The sequence below is a fragment of the Triticum aestivum genome, chromosome 1B (assembly GCF_018294505.1).
Source record: "Triticum aestivum cultivar Chinese Spring chromosome 1B, IWGSC CS RefSeq v2.1, whole genome shotgun sequence".
Classification (NCBI taxonomy): domain Eukaryota; kingdom Viridiplantae; phylum Streptophyta; class Magnoliopsida; order Poales; family Poaceae; genus Triticum; species Triticum aestivum.
Genome location: NC_057795.1, coordinates 431,314,745 through 431,337,366, shown reverse-complemented (window position 1 = coordinate 431,337,366; position 22,622 = coordinate 431,314,745).

The following is a 22,622-nucleotide window of genomic DNA, read 5'->3' as shown; positions in this document are numbered from 1 at the left end:
TGGTCATATCAAGATAACAGTCGACTAAAAATAAATAGGTCCGTCGATTTTTTATGAACCGTATGATCTATAAGGAATGGGCAGATGGCCTTCTTCTACCTCCTAACGGTCACTGTTGATGATCTTTCTCGAACCGCCAGCGACCACAGGCCCAGAAACCTGCCTCCGCCGCCCCACCCTCCCCTCGACCTCACACCACTGTCGTGCTTGGCAGCGCCCCTAGGCGATCCCTTTAATCCCGACTGACCTCCATATCAGGCGCTAGCAGCTCCAGGCCCCACACGCCCCTAAGATAAACACGGAGGTGTTGCTTCCCAGGTGTAATAGGCGGACTAGCGCCTGTTATGCTTGGGAATGCTTCCATTAATTGGGAATCAACTGACCAGGAATTGAAATCTAGGGGGGCGACGGACCTCTAGCTAAGGTGAAATAGTATATGAGGAGAAAGCTTGTGCATCACGAGTTACTAGGAACATCTAGTATCAAGAAGAAGCGGTCAACTAGTGTCTTCTATGGGATGAATACCATCCAAGCAAACACGTAAGATTTGCATGAATAAGGGAAGAGGAGTACCATTTCCAGTTGCCAGTGTGGTCTCCTCCATATGTCGTGGTGATCTTCTTCTTTTTGCCGGAGGAACCGATGTTTTGGAGGACGGTGGAGCCTTGGACGAACCCATGGCCAAACTGTTGACTGTGTTGCCATGGCCGTATGTCGGTGGAGGGGAAGCAGATCCGAGGCGGCGAAGGACGGCGTAGTAGGAATAGCTCCGGTGCGGTGGACGGTGGCGAAGTTGGAGCAGCAACGATGAGGCGCGGGACGGGGTGGTTGAACTGGCTCGGGTATGGACGGCTCGGCCTTGGCTTCAACTACTAGCCGTGGAGGGCTTTGTGGTGGAGGTTGCGGTGGACGGAGACGTCGGGGTATCGGCTCCGGCGTGATGGAGGAGGGCGGCTGTTGATGGGTGGGATGGGGTGGTGGACGGAGGACACCGGGGTTTCGTGGCTGGTGGAGAGGTAGTTTTGGCACCCACGGAGTACGAATGGGGAATCGGACGGGGGGGGCGGGGGGAGCTAAGGGAGAACCATGTTTCAATCTGGGACGCGCTTGTTTTTGGCTTTTTTGAACAGATGGGACGCGCTTGTTTGAAATTTGGGGAATGTACAAACTTTGCCCCCCTCTTAAATTACGGACCTACTGCGGGTCATGGGTAGGATGGTAATCCCAGCTATCCCAAATAGTGTGCGGGAGTGATTTCGGCCACGGCATGTGTGCTTAGGCGGCCATTGTGTATGAATGTTTTCTGGAGACGGTTGCGTGGCGTCTAGATGAAGCTACAAACCTACCCCGGTTTAGACCTTTGGACGTCGGGCCGGTAGGTTTCACGGGTCGAAGTTAGAAAAGAAATTTCCTTCTACTACCAAACATTGGTCTCACGTGGTTTCGGGCGAGTAGAGGCTCTTTTGGCGCTTTCTTCGAAATTTTGAAACAGAAGCATTCACATTTAGAGTACTTGTCGGTGTCAAAACCGGCGGATCTCGGGTAGGGGGTCCCGAACTGTGCGTCTAGGCGGATGGTAACAGGAGACAAGGGACACGATGTTTTTACCTAGGTTCGGGCCCTCTTGATGGATGTAAAACCCTACTCCTGCTTGATTAATATTGATGATATGGGTAGTACAAGAGTGGATCTACCACGAGATCAAGGAGGCTAAACCCTAGAAGCTAGCCTATGGTATGATTGTTGTAATGGTTGTTCGTCCTACGGACTAAAACCCTCCGGTTTATATAGACACCGGAGAGGGCTAGGGTTACACAGAGTCGGTTACAATGGTAGGAGATCTACATATCCGTATTGCCAAGCTTGCCTTCCACGCCAAGGAAAGTCCCATCCGGACACGGGACGAAGTCTTCAATCTTGTATCTTCATAGTCTTGGAGTCCGGCCGATGATGATAGTTCGGCTATCCGGACACCCCCTAGTCCAGAACTCCCTCAGTAGCCCCTGAACCAGGCTTCAATGACGATGAGTCCGGCGTGCATATTGTCTTCGACATTGCAAGGCGGGTTCCTCTTCCGAATAATCCATAGAAGATTGTGAACACCAAGATAGTGTCCGGCTCTGCAAAATAAAATCCACATACCACCGTAGAGAGAATAATATCTACCCAAGTTTCAATCTGCTGACGTATTTTGTGGCGTGACGTCACACCACTACCAAGCCTTTACATGAATCGTTTTTATTATACCACCTCAGCGCGTTTAGCAAAGCGGTTTCCTTGGCACGTCTTGTCGAAGCAGAGATCGTGTTCCCCTTATTCCGGGATTCCCATCAATATGGACGTGGGTAACCCAACCGCGCCATTGATTGTGGCGCTTAGGAGATAAGCGAGTTTTACCAGGCCGGTGGGGACACATAGTCTTCGTCCGCCCATATATAAGGGGATAAGGATCCACCTTTTTTACCTACGCCTTCTTCCTCCTTTGCTTATCCATCTCCGCGCACTCGAGCTCCAGCGCCCAAGTCCGCACATCTCGCCTCAACCTTCTCCAGCCATGTCCAGAGCGGGAGGCAAGTGGATGGCCTCCTCCGTTACGGAGGGGCACATCGAGAAGCTGCGCGGCGTCGGATACCTGTCCAGCAACATCGCGCACCGGCTGCCCGACGAGGGGCAGCTCATCCCCACCCCCAGGCCCCATGAGAGGGTCGTATTTCTTCCCCACTTCACCCCTTCGTCTGGGGGCTCATGTACTACTACGGCCTGGACTTCCACGATCTGGCGCCAAACTTCATCCTCAACCTCTCGGCGTTTATCGTCGTGTGCGAGGCCTTCCTCTGCATCCAGCCCCACTTCGGCTTGTGTCTAAAGACCATCAATGTCAAGCCGAAGGTGGTGAAGGGCGTCCAAGCGAAGTGCGGAGGCGCCATGGTGGGAAAAATGCCCAACGTCACCTGGCTAGAGGGCGCCTTCGTGGAGTCCATCAAAGGGTGGCAATCGGGGTGGTTCTACATCACCGAGACGTGTGACCCTAAATGGGCAGCAGCCCCCGAGTTCAGATCTAGTATCCCCATGCAGCTCACCTCCTGGAAATAGAAGGGCTTGCTATGGGGTAGTTCGGAGGAGCTGACCGGACTCCAGTCCTGTCTCCAGACCCTGGTGAACAAGAAGGATAAGCTTGTCAACGTGATCCAGGTCATGCTCGTCCGCCCGATTCTCCCCTGCCAGCAATGGGCCTTCAATTTGTGGGAGTTTGATTCGGCACAACACTGGACCTTGAGCGGGCTCTTCGACACGACGTACGAAGCTGCCTGGAGGGTGCTGTTCAAGGGCGGAGAAGCCCCCGCATCCGCAACTGAAGATCGCGGATTCAGCACGCAGCGCCCGGCCGGCGAGGTAAGCTATGTTATCCTTTATGGGACACTCATTTCTTTCATAGTTTGACTCTATGTGGGATCTAAACTCCCAATGCCTTTAACAGGACTGGCAGAAGACGTCCGGACAGGTTAACTGTCCGGCTCCCCTTCCAGAAGACCCAGCGGACACCCGTTTGACGGGGCTGCTGGTCCCGGCACTTTACGTGGTGCCAGAGAAGAAGGCCAAGAAGAAGGCCACGGGAACCCGAAGGAGTTCCCGGCGCCAGGTGGTATCGGACTCATCGTCCGATGACTCCGAGGCGGACTCCTCCCCTGAGGAGGAGGAGAAAGAGGCCTCTCCCCCAGCGGGGGGAGAGAAGAAGAGGAAGGCCTCCCCAACGAGGGCGGCCGAAGGGTCCAAGAAAGGACGGACCCTTCCTCCGGACTGCTCCGCCAACGCCGACGACGGCGACGAGGAGTGGCCCTCAAGGGCCAAGCCCCTGGCAAGATCGTAAGTGTCCGAATTCCTGGATGATTTATAATTTCTCTTTTTGCCATGTGGTGTCCTCCTAATGCCGCATACAATCTGTAGTCCGGCCAAGGACGATCTTCCCGATTCGTCGAGCGAGTCCTTGGCTACGTCGGATATGGATTCCCTTCCGACTGCCTCCACCCCTCGTGACGCTGATGACGCCGAGATGGGATCCCAGGAGGGGACCCACCAGGAGGGGGAGGCTCCGGAGGTGCCACAGGGCAACCTCCCGGACTTTGCACCGGACTGCGCACCGGAACCTGCAGTGGTTCCGGAGTCCGGCAGGCGGCCCCTTCGTAAGAAGGGCAAGACTATGACACCGGCGACCTCCGTCCAACCAGAGGCACCGGATAACTTGTTGGAGGCGCTCAACAGCGCTTCCATCGAGGAAGAACACCGCACTATCATGAGTGCGGTGATTCAGAAGGTTCAGCTCGCCAAGAGCGGGCTGACCGAAGCCTGCAGCAGCCTTCTAACAGGCTTTGAGGTAAGAAATTTAAAATATGTAATATAATACCACATAGACAGTAGCCCCTGATGCTCGGTTTGGTGTTCGGAAAGAAAAGTCGGACTGAGGATCTAAAAAGATATACGCAGGAGGCCTAAAAAATATGTCAATATGGGATTGCAGGCTGCGCTACTGACCTCTGCCGCACTGACTGCAGAGGTCGATGCTTTGAAGCAGAACCTTGAGCGGTCCGAGAGCGAGCTCGGCCGTGCCAAGAAGCAACTCGAGGACAAGGAAGGTGAGTAACACCGTATTAAATTTGTACCTTACAGAAAAGGATTTTGGTTGCAAGAGAAATAACAAGGATAACGTGGGTACTCCAGGGGCCACGAACGAGGTGGCGACCCTGAAGGAGGCCGTGTCCGTGGCCGAACGCAATGCGGCCGCGGAACAAGCTGAGCGAGAGAAGCAGGAGGCACGGGTGGCGGAGGTGCAGCAAGAGCTCCAGGCTCTCGTGGAAAAGCATGAGAGTTTGGAGCGCGACTCGAAGACTCGAGAGTCCGAGCTTGCATCGGCTCTTGAGAGTGCCAAAGCCGCTAAGGCCGAAGCCCACAAGGCCCTCCAGGAAATCGAGGCGGTGAAGAAAATAGCGGCGAGTAAGGCATTTTTCATGCAAAGCAAGCATGTGAACGTGAATTACCTGTTACTTACCCGAATTCGGAGCTCTCCAGGAGCGTTCGCAGATCTTCCTCGCAGCGTGTCCGATGCTGCCGCTTTCTACCGAGCCGAGGAGGGGAGCTCAACGGAGAAGGTCTTCTGGTCTCAGTATGCTGAGGCCGGACATCCGGTGCCCCTTAGCGACCAGCTGAAGCAGCTGGTCGAGCTCCACAAGGTAGCCGAACAGGCCATGAAGGGCCTCATAGTTCGGCTGTGGCCCAAGGAGGCCATGCCTGGGAGCTACTTCGGCCTGGTGCGGCGGCTGGTGGATGCGTGTCCCTGGGTGGAAGTCGTCAAGCACTCCGCCTGCATTGAAGGTGCCCGTCGGGCCCTTGCCCGTGCAAAAGTGCACTGGGGCAGGATGGACGCTGAGAAGCTTCTGACGGACGCGCCGCCGGCGGGCAAGGAGTATCGCACGCCCGAAACGTATTATAAGAGTGTCCTGAAGGGTGCCCGCATGATTGCGGATGAGTGCTCCAAAGATGTAATATTTGAGTAGAATCGCATTATGTTATCCTGTGCGCTGAAAACTGTGTTCATATGCGCTAAGCAACGCTTATTAATTTAAAATATTACCTTCTGTGCGGCCGTTTATCAAATCTGAGAGATGGCAAGTCGTTGGCTTCAGCCCCCATGCCACGAGTGCTGGGGTGTTCGGGATAAACTTGAGCGCTCTTGTTCCCATTGTTGGGTCCATCTAGGGAGGCGCTCAACACAACGAACGAGGCAACCGGACTTATAATGCTTGAACACTCTCACTTAGCCATAGAATTCTATAATTTTAAATTTCGGCGAAGCCCCTAGTGTTCGGAAGACCGAGTTCGGGGCGCTATCCACGCCTGGGCCGGACAAGGCCGGTTCCTCGCTCTAAGCGGCATAAGTCTTTAGGGACTCGAAAAGACCTCTTGAACAGCGACCAGCTCTCGCCTTATCATGACGGTCAGTTTTAGCTTTCTCCACTGAGGCGCTCGCCCAGCTCAACCGGGGCGCAATCGCAGTGGTTCTCCCAGTGCTACCTTAGCCGATAAAACGGAACGTAAGGTACCAAAACATGGGAGCCGGGCAAACCCAACTATTGACCCAAGACATGATTCGGAGCCGATGCATATAATGCTATAAGTTCGGGGTGCCGCACTTGTGAAAGTGTTCGGACTTATCACACCATAATGCGGGGAACTTAAGCCCCTGGTGTATTCGGCCGTACCAAAGTGTACGGATGCAAGATGTCATAAATGAACATATATATAAGAAAGAAATGCAATTATAAGCGAAAAGCGATGCATTGTTTATTCAAGGAATTCTGCGATGAATGCAGAACGATACAAATAGTGCGGTACGCAAGGGGTAAGACTATTAAACATGTCCCCCTCCAGGAGTAGGCTGTGGAATGGTGTATTAAACAGATTTAATGCTCGTAATGGAGACCACCTGGATACTCGTCGTAGCCCTTTCTTCTCCCCTGGCTGTTGCATCGTGAGTTCGGCAGGTCTACTGCCGGACAGGGCCTCTGGTGAACGGAGTCCTGTGCGTAAGAAAAAGAAAAATAAAAAGAGTCACACACTTGGGAGCCCCTGGTGCGGTTAAGCCGCATTCTGGGCCTCTGGTGGCCGTGCCCCTCCCCCTATGCCCATGGCATCTCCAGAGCGTAATGATGTACGCAAAGGACCAGTCTTGCAATTTGGCAGGGGCTGGGGTTGGGGCTGCATTGCTATGCATGCTCGGAACGTGCCAGGTGGTCTTGTTGTAGGTTACTCCGGGCGCGTTTGGTCGTGTCCGGTCGCTTAACGGCCGGACTCGAAAATTGCCTTAAGAGGCTGCTCTGTACTTCTGCCGCGAGAGCCGCTGTGTGTTCCTCCGTTCGGAGGGAGCGTTCAGTGTTTCCGTTGACCGTGATGACTCCTCGAGGGCCTGGCATCTTGAGCTTGAGGTATGCGTAATGCGGCACCGCGTTGAACTTTGCAAACGCGGTCCATCCGAGCAGAGCGTGATAGCCGTTGCGGAACAAGACGATGTCGAAGATTAACTCCTCGCTTTGGAAGTTATCCGGGGATCCAAAGACCACTTCCAGTGTGACTGAGCCTGTACAATTGGCCTCTACACCTGGTATGACGCCTTTGAAGGTCGTCTTTGTAGGTTTAATCCTTGAGGGGTCTATGCCCATCTTGCACAATGTATCCTGATAAAGCAGGTTCAGGCTGCTGCCGCCGTCCATCAGGACTCTGGTGAGGTGAAATCCATTTACGATTGGGTCTAAAACCAATGCGGCGAATCCGCCATGGCGAATACTGGCGTGGTGGTCCCTTCGATCAAAAGTGATCGGGCAAGAGGACCATGGATTGGACTTCGGGGCGACTGGCTCCATCGCATATACGTCCCTAAGTGCACGCTTCCGCTCCCTCTTGGGTATGTGGGTTGGGTATATCATGTTTACCGTCTGCACTTATGGAGGGAAACCCTTCTGTCCTCTATTGTTCGGCGGCCGGGTCTCTTCCTCGTCATCGCTATGCAGCCCCTTGTCATTGTTTTCGGCGATTAACTTGCCTGCCTGCTTGAATAACCAACAATCCCTGTTGGTGTGATTGGCTGGCTTTTCGGGGGTGCCGTGTATCTGGCACAAGCGGTCGAGTATTCGGTCCAAATTGGACGGACCCGGAGTAGTTCTTTTGAATGGCTTTTTCCGCTGACCGGGTTTGGAGCCTCTGAATCCGGTGTTGACTGCTGTATCCTCAGTGTTATCGCCGTTAACGTGGCGTTTGTTTTTGTTGCGACGCGACCTGCCATTGCGGTCCTTGTTATCCGGACTGCCAGAATTTTTGCTGAGGTTGTTACTGCGGGCTAGCCAGCTGTCCTCTCCCGCGCAGAAGCGGGTCATGAGTGATGTGAGGGCTGCCATGGATTTCGGCTTTTCCTGTCCTAGGTGCCGGGCCAGCCACTCGTCGCGGATGTTATGTTTGAAGGTTGCGAGGGCCTCTGCATCCGGACAGTCGACGATTTGATTTTTCTTTGTTAAGAACCGTGTCCAAAACTGTCTGGCCGATTCGTCTGGCTGCTGAATTATGTGGCTTAGGTCATCGGCGTCTGGTGGTCGCACATATGTGCCCTGGAAGTTGGCAAGGAATGCGGCTTCCAGGTCCTCCCAACACCCAATTGACTCTGCTGGCAAGCTATTAAGCCAATGCCGAGCTGGTCCTTTAAGCTTGAGTGGGAGATATTTGATGGCGTGAAGATCGTCACCGCGGGTCATGTGGATATGAAGGAGATAGTCTTTGATCCAAACCGCGGGATCTGTTGTGCCATCGTAGGATTCAATGTTCACAGGTTTAAACCCTTCAGGGATTTGATGATCCATTACTTCATCTGTGAAGCATAGTGGGTGTGCGTTGCCTCTATATTGGGAAATATCACGACGTAGCTCAAGCGAGCTTTGCCTACTGTGTTCAGCCCGGCCGGAGTTGCTGTATCCGGTGCGAGCATCGTGGGGCGCCCACGTGATCCGTAGATCGATCTTGATTGTCTTGCCTTGTCCTCCAATATGTCTCGCAAGTCCGGCGCGTTCCCCCGTGGCTTCGTACTTTTTGAGCGGTGCTGCGGTACGGTTCTGGTGGAGGGCCTAGATGCCTCTCTGTCGCGGCCACGAGGTGGTCGGTCTGCCGTATTGTGCGCTGGTGATGAAGGTTTATATGCCTCCTCCTCTAATCGGGGGAGCAACTTGCATTTTGGGTAGCTTTTGGAGGGGCGTTCGAGTGCATGCTCTTCGGCCGCGAGGACTTCGGTCCATCTGTCGGCCAGCAGGTCTTGATCAGCTCAGAGCTATTGCTTCTTTTTCTTTAGGCTGTTTGCCGTGGCCATAAGCCTGCGTTTAAAACGCTCTTGTTCGACAAGATCCTCGGGCACGACGAATTTGTCGTCGTTGAGGCTTGCCTCATCTCCGGAGGGAGGCATGTAATTATCATCCTCTACCTCCTCGTCTGCCGCTCTCTCGTGAGGGCTGGTTTCTCTGTCCTCCTGTGCTGAATCTTGCTGGAGGGGGTTGTCTTCGGCACTCTCTGGGGTGTTATTATCTCCGGTGCCGGAATCTTCATTCTTGCTGTGGCGGGATTTAGGGCGGCACCGCTAACGCCAGCGCTTGGGCTGTTTCTTGGAGGAATCTGCCTTCGCTGCTTCTTCGCCGTTCCCATCCTTTGGGATGTCCACCATGTATATGTCATATGACGAGGTGGTCTTCCAGTGCCCCGTAGGCGCTGGTTCTTGGTCGTCTCCGGCATCGTCGTCCATACCGTCGATGTCTTCGGAGTCGTAGTCTAGCATGTCGGTTAGATCGTCGACAGTGGCTACAAAGTGGGTGGTGGGTGGGCTTTGAATTTCTTCGTCGTCCGCATCCCAACCATCCTGACCGCAATTCGGCCAGGGCTCTCCTGATAGCGAGAGATACTTTAGCGAATTCAGGATGTCACCAAAAGGTGAGTGTTGAAATATGTCCGCGGCGGTGAACTCCATGATCGGCGCCCAATCGGATTCGATTGGAGGGGGCGCAGGAGGTTCGGAGTCCGGCAAGGAGTCCGGCACCTCGGAGTCACAAGCCTTACAAGGGACAAGGCCAGTACTCGGCTCCATCACCATAGAGGTTGCAGCCCCTGAGGCGGTGTCTAGCCACCCGTCCTCGATCTGCGCGGTCGGCTCCGAACTAAGGGTCGGAGCGGACTCATGTGCGGCCTCCAGGGCACTGTCCGGCAGTAGAGCTAAATCATGCCCATCGTGACAGTGCGGCGCGCTCGGCTGTGGCTCGAATCGGTCGAAGATCAAGTCTCCGCGGATGTCAGCCGTGAAGTTTAGACTTCCAAATCTGACCTGGCGGCCAGGGGCGTAGCTTTCGATCTGCTCCAGATGGCCAAGCGAATTGGCCCGCAGTGCGAAGCCGCCGAATACGAAGATCTGTCCGGGGAGAAAAGTCTCACCCTGGACTGCGTCGTTGTTGATGATCGAAGGAGCCATCAAGCCTATTAGTGACGACACAGAGGAACTCTCAATGAAAGCACCAATCTCGGTGTCAAAACTGGCGGATCTCGGATAGGGGGTCCCGAACTGTGCGTCTAGGCGGATGGTAACAGGAGACAAGGGACACGATGTTTTTACCCAGGTTCGGGCCCTCTCGATGGAGGTAAAACCCTACTCCTGCTTGATTAATATTGATGATATGGGTAGTACAAGAGTGGATCTACCACGAGATCAAGGAGGCTAAACCCTAGAAGCTAGCCTATGGTATGATTGTTGTAATGGTTGTTCGTCCTACGGACTAAAACCCTCCGGTTTATATAGACACCGGAGAGGGCTAGGGTTACACAGAGTCGGTTACAATGGTAGGAGATCTACATATCCGTATTGCCAAGTTTGCCTTCCACGCCAAGGAAAGTCCTATCCGGACACGGGACGAAGTCTTCAATCTTGTATCTTCATAGTCTTGGAGTCCGGCCGATGATGATAGTTCAGCTATCCGGACACCCCCTAGTCCAGGACTCCCTCAGTACTCTTGAACTTTGAGGATTGACCTAAATGAACAACGTTAAATTTGACCTTGTATGTTTGAAAACCTTATTAAATTATCTGCTTCTTTTTGAAATTTTGACACTTGAAAATCCTATAACTACGATTATTTTGGAATGGATGAGCTAAATTTGAATCTATTTTGTACACGACTATATATGCTATTATGTACAAAATCAGAGCAAAGATTGGTGCCCCCATAATTTAGGTATGATTTACAAATGCCATGATATCGAATTCAAATAATTGAATGGACTTCATGTTGAATTTGATTTTTTAAACCACCTTAAGTTGAATTCAAATGTTTGCTAGTTCATAGGTAGCTATTTATAATATTGATTGTGTACTTTCGTATGTATAATGTGCTTCACACACACAACATGAACTATACTCACGTTTATATTCGATTGCTAAAGCGATGCATTGTCTGGAGTTCAAAATACTAACTATGTGGATCAATTATGTCGAATAATAACATAGACATGCTCAAATTCAATATAATCTAGATGTCTGATGGATCAATGATCGTTCCTTACGCAAATTGCAAATACCATGATCCCATCCTAGTATTTGGATACAATTTATATCTTTAATCAATGTGTACATCAGTCTTTTACGTGTAGTTTCACTCTCCATTGGTGGTCTCTCACACACTCTCTCCCAAGGTGTCTTTCCCGCAGACATGCTCTCGATATAACCCTCCCTCCCTCTCATAACCATTTACGACTGTTTTCACTAACCTTTATCACAAGCACTCTTCCTCTCACAAGCATACATACACACAATCCCCATCAACCCTTTCTATATACATAGACCTACCTATGTGTCTCCTGTACGCACATTATCTTTAGGCCTGTCTCTCATGCATTGTCTCACACCTCTCTTCCTAATCGACGAGTATGATTCTAGCAGAGCATTCTGTAGGATGCCCCTTAAAGTTAGGTTGGATGAATAGTAATATCAAAGATAAGGGGTTACCTTAGTCCGAGAACCTAGGGTTACAAATCCTAGCCGGCTTTGTCAGTGGACACAGAGTCCTTCACAATTCTGTTATCTTTGTCTTGTACGACTAGTCATCAATAGGTCTCCCTAAATGTGTCATGGGCCGACGAATGTGGCGCAGGACAGAACCGAACCAAGGGCCTCACCTCAACCCATTGGACCTCACACGGTGACACACCCTCTGCCCCCAGGTCTCTTTATCTTCTCACACCCACACATACCAACATAGACACCACACAAAAAAAATTCTCCCGGTGCCTCTACCCCCTCCCCCCTTGCATATACACAGTCAAGGGAATCTATCGCCATGAAATCATATTTCTCTCTCTCTCTCTCTCTAGACCACTCTCATTTCTCGTGCTATCTATCCCACGCCCCCCTCCTCCCGCCGACCCTCTATCCATGCCTCTCTCGAATACGTCATACACACACATACCTCTCTAGGCCCTGCCAAATACATCAACTACACATTCAAACATGTTACATCACGTACCCCATTGATCTAAAAAGCCCTCTCTTCACGTTTATTTTGCATACAACATTCCTTTTGAATAAAATGTGGCCAAAAAATTATTTTAGAATTTCTACACATATACAACATTACAAAGTTATATGGAGGAGTATGAATGTTAATTTGCATTGCATGGTGCCCACAATGATATTTATACCGCACTGTGAATTTGTATATTTTTATACTATTTATAAAGTTAGTCATAATAAAGATAAACGAAGAGCATCTCTCTCTCCATTGCATACACCCCCTCTACGCCCCTTTCACGTACGCACACAAACTATCTCCAGGTCCTCTAAAAGTAAGCCCCCAGCACATTCACGCATGTTTCATCTTTCTCTCACGATATATACAGTGACGATCATTGTATTTGAAGTGAAAGCACGATACATACATTGGACCTCAGAATCCACTCATTACGGTCACCATTTACGTTTTGTGGTTATTATACAGTCACGGGATCACCGTACAGCTCTATATTTGCTCAAGACACAACTAGTTGACCAGTTAAACGCTCCACGTGGCACCTCTAGTGTTGCATCACATTATCTCACTACCATTGGGCCCACCTGTCGGCTTGTATCTACTCTATACTCTTATAAAAACAGAGTTGGTGATGATGGTGTGCCTGCTATCCTGCAATATAGGCCGTCCGATTTATATCTGACGGATAGGAAGGAAACTATGGCAATTTTGCAAAAAAGGTACCCACACACCTCTCCACATTTCCAAATAAGGCCTTCCCTCGTTCATCCTTTTCTCTCACAAGATAAACTACTCATACAAATGCATCTTGATGTTATGTGCAATGCACGGGCATCTTGCTAGTAAGAATTAAAACAAAACAACAAAAAAATATTGGACGATGGTTCAAAGTCATGACCACGGGCACAACGGATAAGGTGGCCTTGTATTGGTATGCTGAGCCGTCTGTTTTAACACACAGGAGCTGGTGTGGTGATTATACACACACGCGCGCATGCACACGAACTGCATGCATGCAACATTCACACGAACACATGCAGCCACGCACGCACGCAACACTCACACATACACACGCAGCCATGCACACACGCAACACTCACACGCACACACACACGAATGCATCCACACACCACACGACCAACACACACTCTCACGCTCAAGTGCTCAACTTGCACGTGCATGCGCACACATCAGGCCCCGACAAACACATACACAACTAGGTGATTCCCGCGCACGGGTTGGAGTCTTGTCGCGCCTGCGTAAATTTCTGTTTATCTGACCTTTTTCCTATGCGAACTGACAGGTGATGACCCGCAAGTATACGGGATAGTTGTAGCCTCTTTCGATAAATAAGAGTGTCGAACCCAACGAGGAGCTAAACATAGAACAAATACTCTCTCCAGTCCTATCGGCCACTGATACGACTCTTCGCACGCTTGACGTTCGCTTTACCTAGAACAAGTATGAAACTAGAAGTACTTTGTAGGTGTTGTTGGATAGGTTTGCAAGATAGTAAAGAACGCGTAAATAAAAACTAGGGGCTGTTTAGATAAAGATGCAATAAAGTAAATATAGCGAGTGTGGAAAAGTGGTGGTAGGAGTTGTGAAATTGTCCCTAAGCAATTGACTATGTTACTAGACCGGCAATCACTATTGCAATTCTATTTGAGGGAGAGGCATAAGCTAACATACTTTTTCTACTTGGATCATATGCACTTATGATTGGAACTCTAGCAAGCATCTGCAACTACTAAAGATTAAGGTAAAACCCAACCATAGCATTAAAGTATCAAGTCCCCTTTATCCCATACGCAACAATCTACTTACTCGGGTTTGTGTTTCAGTCACTCACGCAACCCACTATAAGCAAATCATAAACATATTGCAAACCCTACAGCGGGAATCCCTCATGCTTGCGCGACACGGAGGGAAAAATAGGACAGAACCAATAATAAAACATGCAACTCAAACCAATCATAGCAATTTATCAATCACCGATTGGACAACGAAAATCTACTCAGACATCATAGGATGGAAACACATCATTGGAAAATAATATGAAGCATAAAGCACCATGTTCAAGTAGAGGGTACAGCGGGCTGCGAGAGAGTGGACCGCTGGATATAGATGGGGGAAAGTGATGGAGATGTTGGTGAAGATGAGGCGGTGTTGGTGAAGATCGCGGTGATGATGATGGCCCTCGGCGGTGTTCCGGCGCCACCAGAAGCAAGGGGGAGAGAGCCCCCCTTCTTCTTCTTCTTCTTCTTCTTCCTTGACCTCCTCCCTAGATGGGAGAAGGGTTTCCCCTCTGGTCCTTGGCTCCCACGGCGTGGGAGGGGCGAGAGCCCCTCCGAGATTGGATCTATCTCTCTGTTTCTGCGTTCTCAGATTCTACCCCTTCACCGTTTCTTTTATATCTGGAGATCCGTAACTCCAATTGGGGTGAATCTTTCGCCCAGATTTTTCTCGTAAAATTAGCTTTCTTGCGACAAAAGAAGAGCGTCAACTGCCTTACGGGTGGCCCACGAGAGTCCAGGGCGCGCCCAGGGGGGGCACGCCCCCCTGTCTCGTGGCCACCCCGGACACCGTTTCGCGTTGATTCTTCCTCCAAAAAATCCCAAATATTCCAAAATAATTCTCTGTCCGTTTTTATCCCATTTGGATTCCATTTGTTATTGGGTTTTTGCGAAACATAAAACATGCAATAAACAGGAACTGGCACTGAGCACTGGATGTTAGTCCCAAAAATAGTATAAAAACTTGCCAAAAGTATATGAAAGTTGAAGAATATTGGCATGGAACAATAAAAAATTATAGATACGATGGAGACGTATCAACAGGTGGGACCCATAGGGAACGTGGTCAATTTAACTAGTTAACATGGTGCCACACAGACAATTGGCCGGTCAACAGAGTGCAATCCGATGATGAACGGTGAGCAAGTGACCGTATAATCACCGCAAAACATATATAGTGACCGTAATAAGCGTATTCTGAAGTTCGGTGACTGTATTACGCTTTTCTCTCTGTAGGCCCTCCAAAACTACATCTCTACATGTCTTTGCATATTAAATCTAACAACTATGCAATACAACGCTACTACTACAACACTCTAACACAATAAATCATATGTGTTTTTAGTTTTACTAGATATCATATTGTTACTTAATTATTCAGTTTGCATACATTAAAATTTCCTTTCAAATGTATGGACAGTATCATCTACCACGCGGGAAAAATCCCTCCCTTTCCTGTTTAATCGGGTTAGTATCGATGGATCATGCGAAATAGCAAAACTATAGTACTATACAGTACAAGTGACAATTCATTGGGCCGCCATGTCGTGTACTCCTCCGTCGTTAGAGTGGAGCACTCGCTTTCATAAATGGCCTAGTCCCTTTCGCCGACATCTGGGACATCAAGCTATCGGGTCCACGTGCCATACCGAAATACAATGCAGAGCAGCAGGGGTGAAGCACCCCAGTCATGGCACCGGCGTAGTAATGAGCAATGAGGCGTCGAATCACAAAGCTGCACCTTTCCTGCAGTTAAGTTGTAGGGACGAAGTAGTAATGCTAAAAAAATAAGTTGGAGGGACGAAGCAACCATCATTTCACTCGTTGTTGAATCTGCTTCTCCTCATCTTCTTCAAGTTAACCACGTGTTGCTTCTGTCGTTCTTCTGCCTCATGTGGGATGTGGATCGGCTTGGTAAAGCACTGACACATGGGACCGCATGTTAGCAAACCGCCAGGCCAACGTCCTCTGAAAATAAGAAACCTCCCCCGCCATCCGCGCGGCAAAATCACCTCCTTTTTACTAATCTTGATTCTATAATTTTTTAGATCAATATAACTGAGGTTTGTATAGATAGCACACAGGAGCAAAACCAAGTGGTACGGTTAAGGGCATCCACAATGTGTAGCCAAATGTGAAAATAGCTTTTGGCATAGATGGGAACCATTCTGGATGGTGCTGCCAAAGCCAAAAAGTTGGAACCGAAGCTCCCTGATTGATTGACTGAAGGAATAGAAAAATGCAACGTCTCTCCTCTTTCTCCCATGCTTGGATGCATGTACAGTATAGAGCACAGAGTCTACTCCCCTGTCCCTTCTATCACAAATCACAAAGCAGTGAGGCGTCAAATCACAAAGCACGGACGAAGCAACCATCATTTCACTCTTCCCTGACTCCGCTTCTCCATCGTCTTCTTCGAGAAACCACCTCACCGCAATGTGATGGCCGGCCCCCAATCATGTAGTTTGAGAGGTAATCTTGACTAAACTACTTCAGGATCCACTGCAAAAGAAAAAAGATTCAGACATTGTCATCTAACATATGGGCAGTAAAAAGAAGGCTACATGGTTCTTACTTACCATCCTGCAGTTCACTGTTGTCTGGCATAAAGTGTAAACAAATAGTTCGATTGACATCTTTTGACCCATTTTAATAACAATCTTTATCAGTTTCCTCACTTGATGCTGGTTCATGATATCTCATTGCCCCATATGCAGAAAGGGTCGAAGTGTGGATCTTTGGCAATGATATATGTACCTAAAAGCACCAAGTTAATATTAGAAGCTAAACAACAATTAAAAAGGAGTTCAACAAGCCTTTCTTTGCTGAAGTGGTGTTTACTGCCTGGTGGAACATTTGGAAGGTTAGAAATGACAGGGCTTTCAGGAACATCAGGCCTTCCTTCAGAGCATGGAGATATGGATTCATTCATGATCTTACTCTGCTCTCTCATAGAATCAAGCAGAAGCACAAGGAGGCATTACTTAAATGGATTGATTTCCTTCCTCCTTGAGGGGAGTTGTTTTGGTTACCCTCTGTACATTTGTATTTTCTAGGATTAGTTTTGCTGTATAGCTTTCTTTTCCTGTTCCTTTTTCTCCTTTTTCTTCCTCTTTTTGAGGGAACTTTGTACTAGTCCTGTTTTGTCTTTGCTTTTAATAAAATGCTGTGGGGTGCAAGCCCTGCAGTCTTCAAGGTCAAAAAGAAAACAATTGAAAAATGATGTATTACAACACTCCCTCCATCCCATTATATAAGATTTTATTACATGTATATCTAGACATCATCAGAACATTAAGGTAACACTCTTCCTTGTTGCTATGTAGCCTGGGATTGCATATTTAGTCATTCAGTATAATGCATGTTGCTATGTAGCCTCGGATATATTAAATATGGCCCTAGTTAACCTATTGATAAATGGGTTACAGATATATTCAGTGAAATGTCCGATTCGATGATTAATCCCTTATCAGCCCCAGGCTATATGGTACTAGCTACCTATATCCTGAACAGTGAGTACATATAAGCAATGCGATGAAACTAACCTCGATGAAAACAACACTGTTCTCAATATTGTGTGGCATGAGTACATATAAAGGCATGTTAAGCACAACAAGCTAAACATCAACCAAATATATCCATGGTAGACAACATAATCTACAAATGATAACTTCAGTGTGCAGTCTTAAAACGCTAGTTAAGCAAAACAAGAAGTGGAAAGGTGTGTTAACTGCATCAAGCATAATATTTAAAAACAAGCAAATAGTCATTCAAACTGGATTGTGCAGGTCTACAGTACACTAGTTATTGTTGAAAAAATGAAAAGGCATGTTAACTTCAATATCCTTAATAGCAACCAAATATTGTAATTCATAGTGGTATTGTTGAAACTGTTATTGATGAAATTGAACTGGACGGCAAATAGTTGCACATATAGAGCATCACATTGTGAAGAACTGAAATAAACAAGTCATAAGGACATCTCTAGCCGATCCTTAAAAAGTTAAAGGACTAAAACCCTTAGTGGATATATATATAGGGTGGGTCTATTGTGATAACACCCCTTAAGACCTTATTCTGCTAACACCTGGTTATTCTGCTAACACCCCATCCGTGACCCGCACCGCGCAGCCACTAGAGAAAAATTGCAGCAACAAAACGCGAACCCACCCACCTCACTTATCCATTCGTCAGATCCCCACCCCATCCACCACAACTCCTCTCTTCCCCCGACCAACTCCCCCACCGCCGCCCCGCCCTGCGCCGCTGCAGCCCCGAAGCATCGCGCCGCTGGCCGCCCCTACCTTTCCTCGCGGCTCCGGGACTCCTCCCCTACCTCCCCTCGCAGCCCCACCACCTACCAACTTCCACCGCCACCGGCAGCGCCACCATCACTCCTCTACCCCCGTCCGCCATGCCTCCTCTCACCCTGGCCAGCGCTCTACCCACCCCACCCAAGCCCAACAGCCATCGCGCCTCCTCTCATGCTCGCCCACCGTACCTCCCCTTCCCCGCATCGCGCCACCACCCAGCAACCCACCTCTGCCGCTACCTCATGGCGTGAGCCGTCGCCATGGAGCGCCTGATCTCCGATGCCCCGTGGCCCTCACGCCCCCACCGGCCCCCACGGCGCACCTTCTTCTTTGAAGGCCCCCCAGCACCCTCACCTTCTACCCGGTCGGACTCCCGCACCCCACGCGCCCCGGGTATGGCTGCAGCTTCCCCCTTCCTCATAGCTCCCCTTCTCCGCCTGATGCACACCGCTAGTAGCACGCCTACAGTCCTCCAGTGCAAGGGCTTGCTGTCCAGCCGCCCACCGGCCATGGACTTCGGCGAGGGCGGCAAGATCTTCTCCTTTCCCCTCATCTCCTCTCCGATGAGCTCTCCGCATTAATGTGCATGTGTTGTTTGAAAGAAAAATTCAGGCTTTGAAGTTTGCGGGGTGCCGACCGGAGGACCACGGCGAGTCGTTCGGCAGCACGGCCCCCTGCTTCGCCTAATTTCCTCTTGGCGAAGGATCCGAGCGGGACCAGCCACCGTGCCCTCCCTGTCCATCTCCTACAGCTCCTTCCCAACGGCACGAGCAGTTCGCAGAGGCACACCATGTGGGTCAGCCGTGTGCGATTGACTGGGCTGGGGAGTGTGGTTTACTGACCCATAACATGCGTTTCGCTGACCCATGCCATGCAGTATGCTGATTTGTAGCTCAAACAACCTCCACCATTTACGGATCTGATCGAAAAAATGCTTTTGGTGGTGCAGCTCCCTTGGTGCTCAGTATGCAGTTCAGTAATCATTTTTGCGTTCAGTTTTTGTGTGTGCCCGAATTGCGGTTCGTTGCTAGGTTTGGGGAGTCTCGCATGCAGTTCCGTGTTGTTCTGCAAAAAATTACACTTGTTTTTTGGTGCTGGTAGTAGAGGAAATTCAGTCTGGTAGCAGGTGGACTACATTAACACCCGATTCGCACTTCAATGCAACATGCCATGTATGAGCGTGCCTCAACAGATTTTACAAAGTGAACCTCACACATTTTTTTTGTAACAACGAACTACAAACCGCCCCAAACCCAGTGCACTCCATTTAGAACAAAAATTGCATCTAAAAAACATGCAAATGCAGTGCATTTTGGTCTTACAAGAAGTCCACTACAAAGAACTTTTCAGCACAGTCCAATTAAAACAAGATGCATTTAAAAAACATGCAAATTCAGTGCACTTTGGTCTTACAAGAAGTCCACTACAAAGAACTTTTTAGCACAGTCCAATTAAAACAAAATGCATTTAAAAAACATGCAAATTCAGTGCACTTTGGTCTTACAAGAAGTCCACTACAAAGAACTTTTCAACACAGTCCAATTAAACAAAATGCATTTAAAAACATGCAAATTCAGTGCACTTTGGTCTTACAAGAAGTCCACTACAAAAAACTTTTCAGCACACTCCATTTAAGACAAGAACTGCATTTAAAAAATATGCAGTTCTCTTGCCCGTCTGATGCAGTGCGATTTTCCGTCCGAAGCAGTGCATTCTTCTGTCTAATGAAGTACACACGAATAATTGGGTGTCATGAAAAACAGTGTCCGCATTTCGGTAATCTTAAAACTGCTCTTAAACTGTAAGGAATTAGAGAGAGTGTTCTACATGAAAAATTTGCGTCTCGTCAATATCTTTCCAACGGCATATCATTTGAACCATTTCGACAAGCGGTTTGTAAAAATTTCACGAAAAACAACCGCTATCACTCGTCGTCCGCCGCACCATTTTCAAAATCAACTTAAAACTGTAAGGAATCTCAAAAACATTTCAACATATGAAAGTTGCGCCTCGTCCATAACTTTTCAACGGTATATTACACGCCTTATTTCGACAAACGGTTCAAAAACTGAAGCGAAAACAGTATCAAAAAAACAAAATTCTGCGATTTAGTAAATTTGAAACTGCTCTTAAACCGTAACGAATTAGAGAAAATGATAGGTATGAAAAAGATGTGCCTCGATGATACTTTCCAATGGTGTATCATTTTCTTCGTTCCGACGAGCGGTTTAGAAGAAATCGCGAAAAAATGCTCGCTGCCACTCGTCATGGCCCGCACAATTTTCAAAACTGCTCTTAAACCGTGTGGAATCTCAAATTTTGTTCAAAATGTCGAAGTTGCGCCTAATCCATAGCTTTTCAACGGTATATTAAACGGCTCATTCCGATATACGGTTAAAAAACTAGAGCGAAAACAGTACCAAAAAACAACGCGTGCAGCTTTTTCCGACGAGAAGTTCACTCGTGTGAGTACTGCAACACACTTGGTTCAAAGAATGACGTGCACTTGCGTTGAGCGTGTAGTGCGGAAGTCTTACCAGAATAGTTATTCTGCTAATATTAGCAGAATAGACTGGCTGTGTGTGTGTGTGTGTGTGTGTAGTCACTATTCGTCACCCAGGATGCAGAATAAGTTATTCTTCATCCGAGGTAATCTTACGATCATTTCATAAATAAATTATGTTTCAAATATAAATAGTTATAGTCATATTGATTCATTGTGTAAAATTTGGCATAAAAAAGGTCAGAATACCAGAAAAAATACATTTATGTACATTTTACACTATGTTTTTACATTTGTAATTTACATAATATAAAATATTTTTACGGCGATTATATATTTTCTTACGTTCTCTTTTTACGTCTGAAATAAGACAAAATTTACGAAACGTAAAATTATGGTGCATTGATTTTAAAATAGAGGGTAGTGAAGTATATATATATATATATATATATATATATATATATATATATATATATTTATATATATACACATAGGGTCGCGTTATTCGCCACCCTGGGTGAGGAATAGTTATTCTTCGTCCTCCTCTATTATAACATCAATGCACCGTAATTTTACGTTTCGTAAATTTTGTCTTATTTTAGACGTAAAAAGAGAAGATAAGAAAATATATAATTGCCGTAAAAATATTTTATATTACGTAAATTACAAATGTAAAAACATAGTGTAAAATGTACATAAATGTATTTTTTGTGGTATTCTGACCTGTTTTTTATGCCAAATTTTACACAATGAATCAATATTTATGTAACTATTTATATTTGAAACATAATTTATTTATGAAAGGATCGTAAGATTACCTCGGGTGAAAAATAACCTTTTCTCCACCCTGGGTGATGAATAGTAACACTATATACATATATACACACACACACACACATATATATAGACGGTCTATTCTGCTAATATTAGCAGAATAACTATTCTGCACACCACTTCCGCACTGCACGCTGAACGTAAGTGCACGTCATTCTTTGAACCAAGTGTGCTGCAGTACTCACACGAGTGAACTTCTCGTCGAAAAAAACTGCACGCGTTGTTTTTTGGTACTATTTTTGCTCTGATTTTTTAACCGCTTATCGGAATGACGCGTATAATATACCGTTGGAAAGCTATGGATTAGGCGCAACTTCGTCATGTTGAACACTTTTCGAGATTTCTCGCGGTTTAAGAGCAGTTTCAAAAACGGTGCGGCGGATGACGAGTGGCAGCGAGCGTATTTTCGTGATTTTTTCTAAACCGCTCATCGGAATAAAGCAAATGATACGCCGTTCGAAAGATATCGTCGAGGCGCATATTTGCCATATGTATTATTTTCTCTAATTCATTACAGTTTAAGAGCAGTTTCAAATTTACTAAATCGCGGAACTCTGTTTTTCAATTTTTTTGAAATTTTCGGCACTATTTTCGCTCCAGTTTTCTAACCGTTTGTCGAAACGAGACATATGATACGCCGTTGGAAAGCTACGGACAAGGCGCAACTTTCATATGTTGAAATGTTTTTGAGGTTCCTTCTGGTTTTAAGTTAATTTTGAAAATCGTGCGGCTGACGTCGAGAGGCAGCGGCTGTTTTTTCACGAAATTTTTATGAACCGCTGGTCAGAATAATTCAAATCATACGCCGTTGGAAAGATATCGACGAGACGTAACTTTTTCATGTAGAACACTCTCTCTAATTCCTTACAGTTTAAGAGCAATTTTAAATTTACCAAAATGCGGACACTCTGTTTTTCGCGACACCCAAATCAACGTGGGTACTTCATCCGACTGAAAACCGCACTGCATCGGACGAACAACCGCACTTCATTGGACAAAAAAGTGCACTGCATGATTTCTTTTTTTGTGGGACGTAAATTTTCATAAACGAGGTGGAGTACACTTCATGTCGAGCGTTGGTAAATCG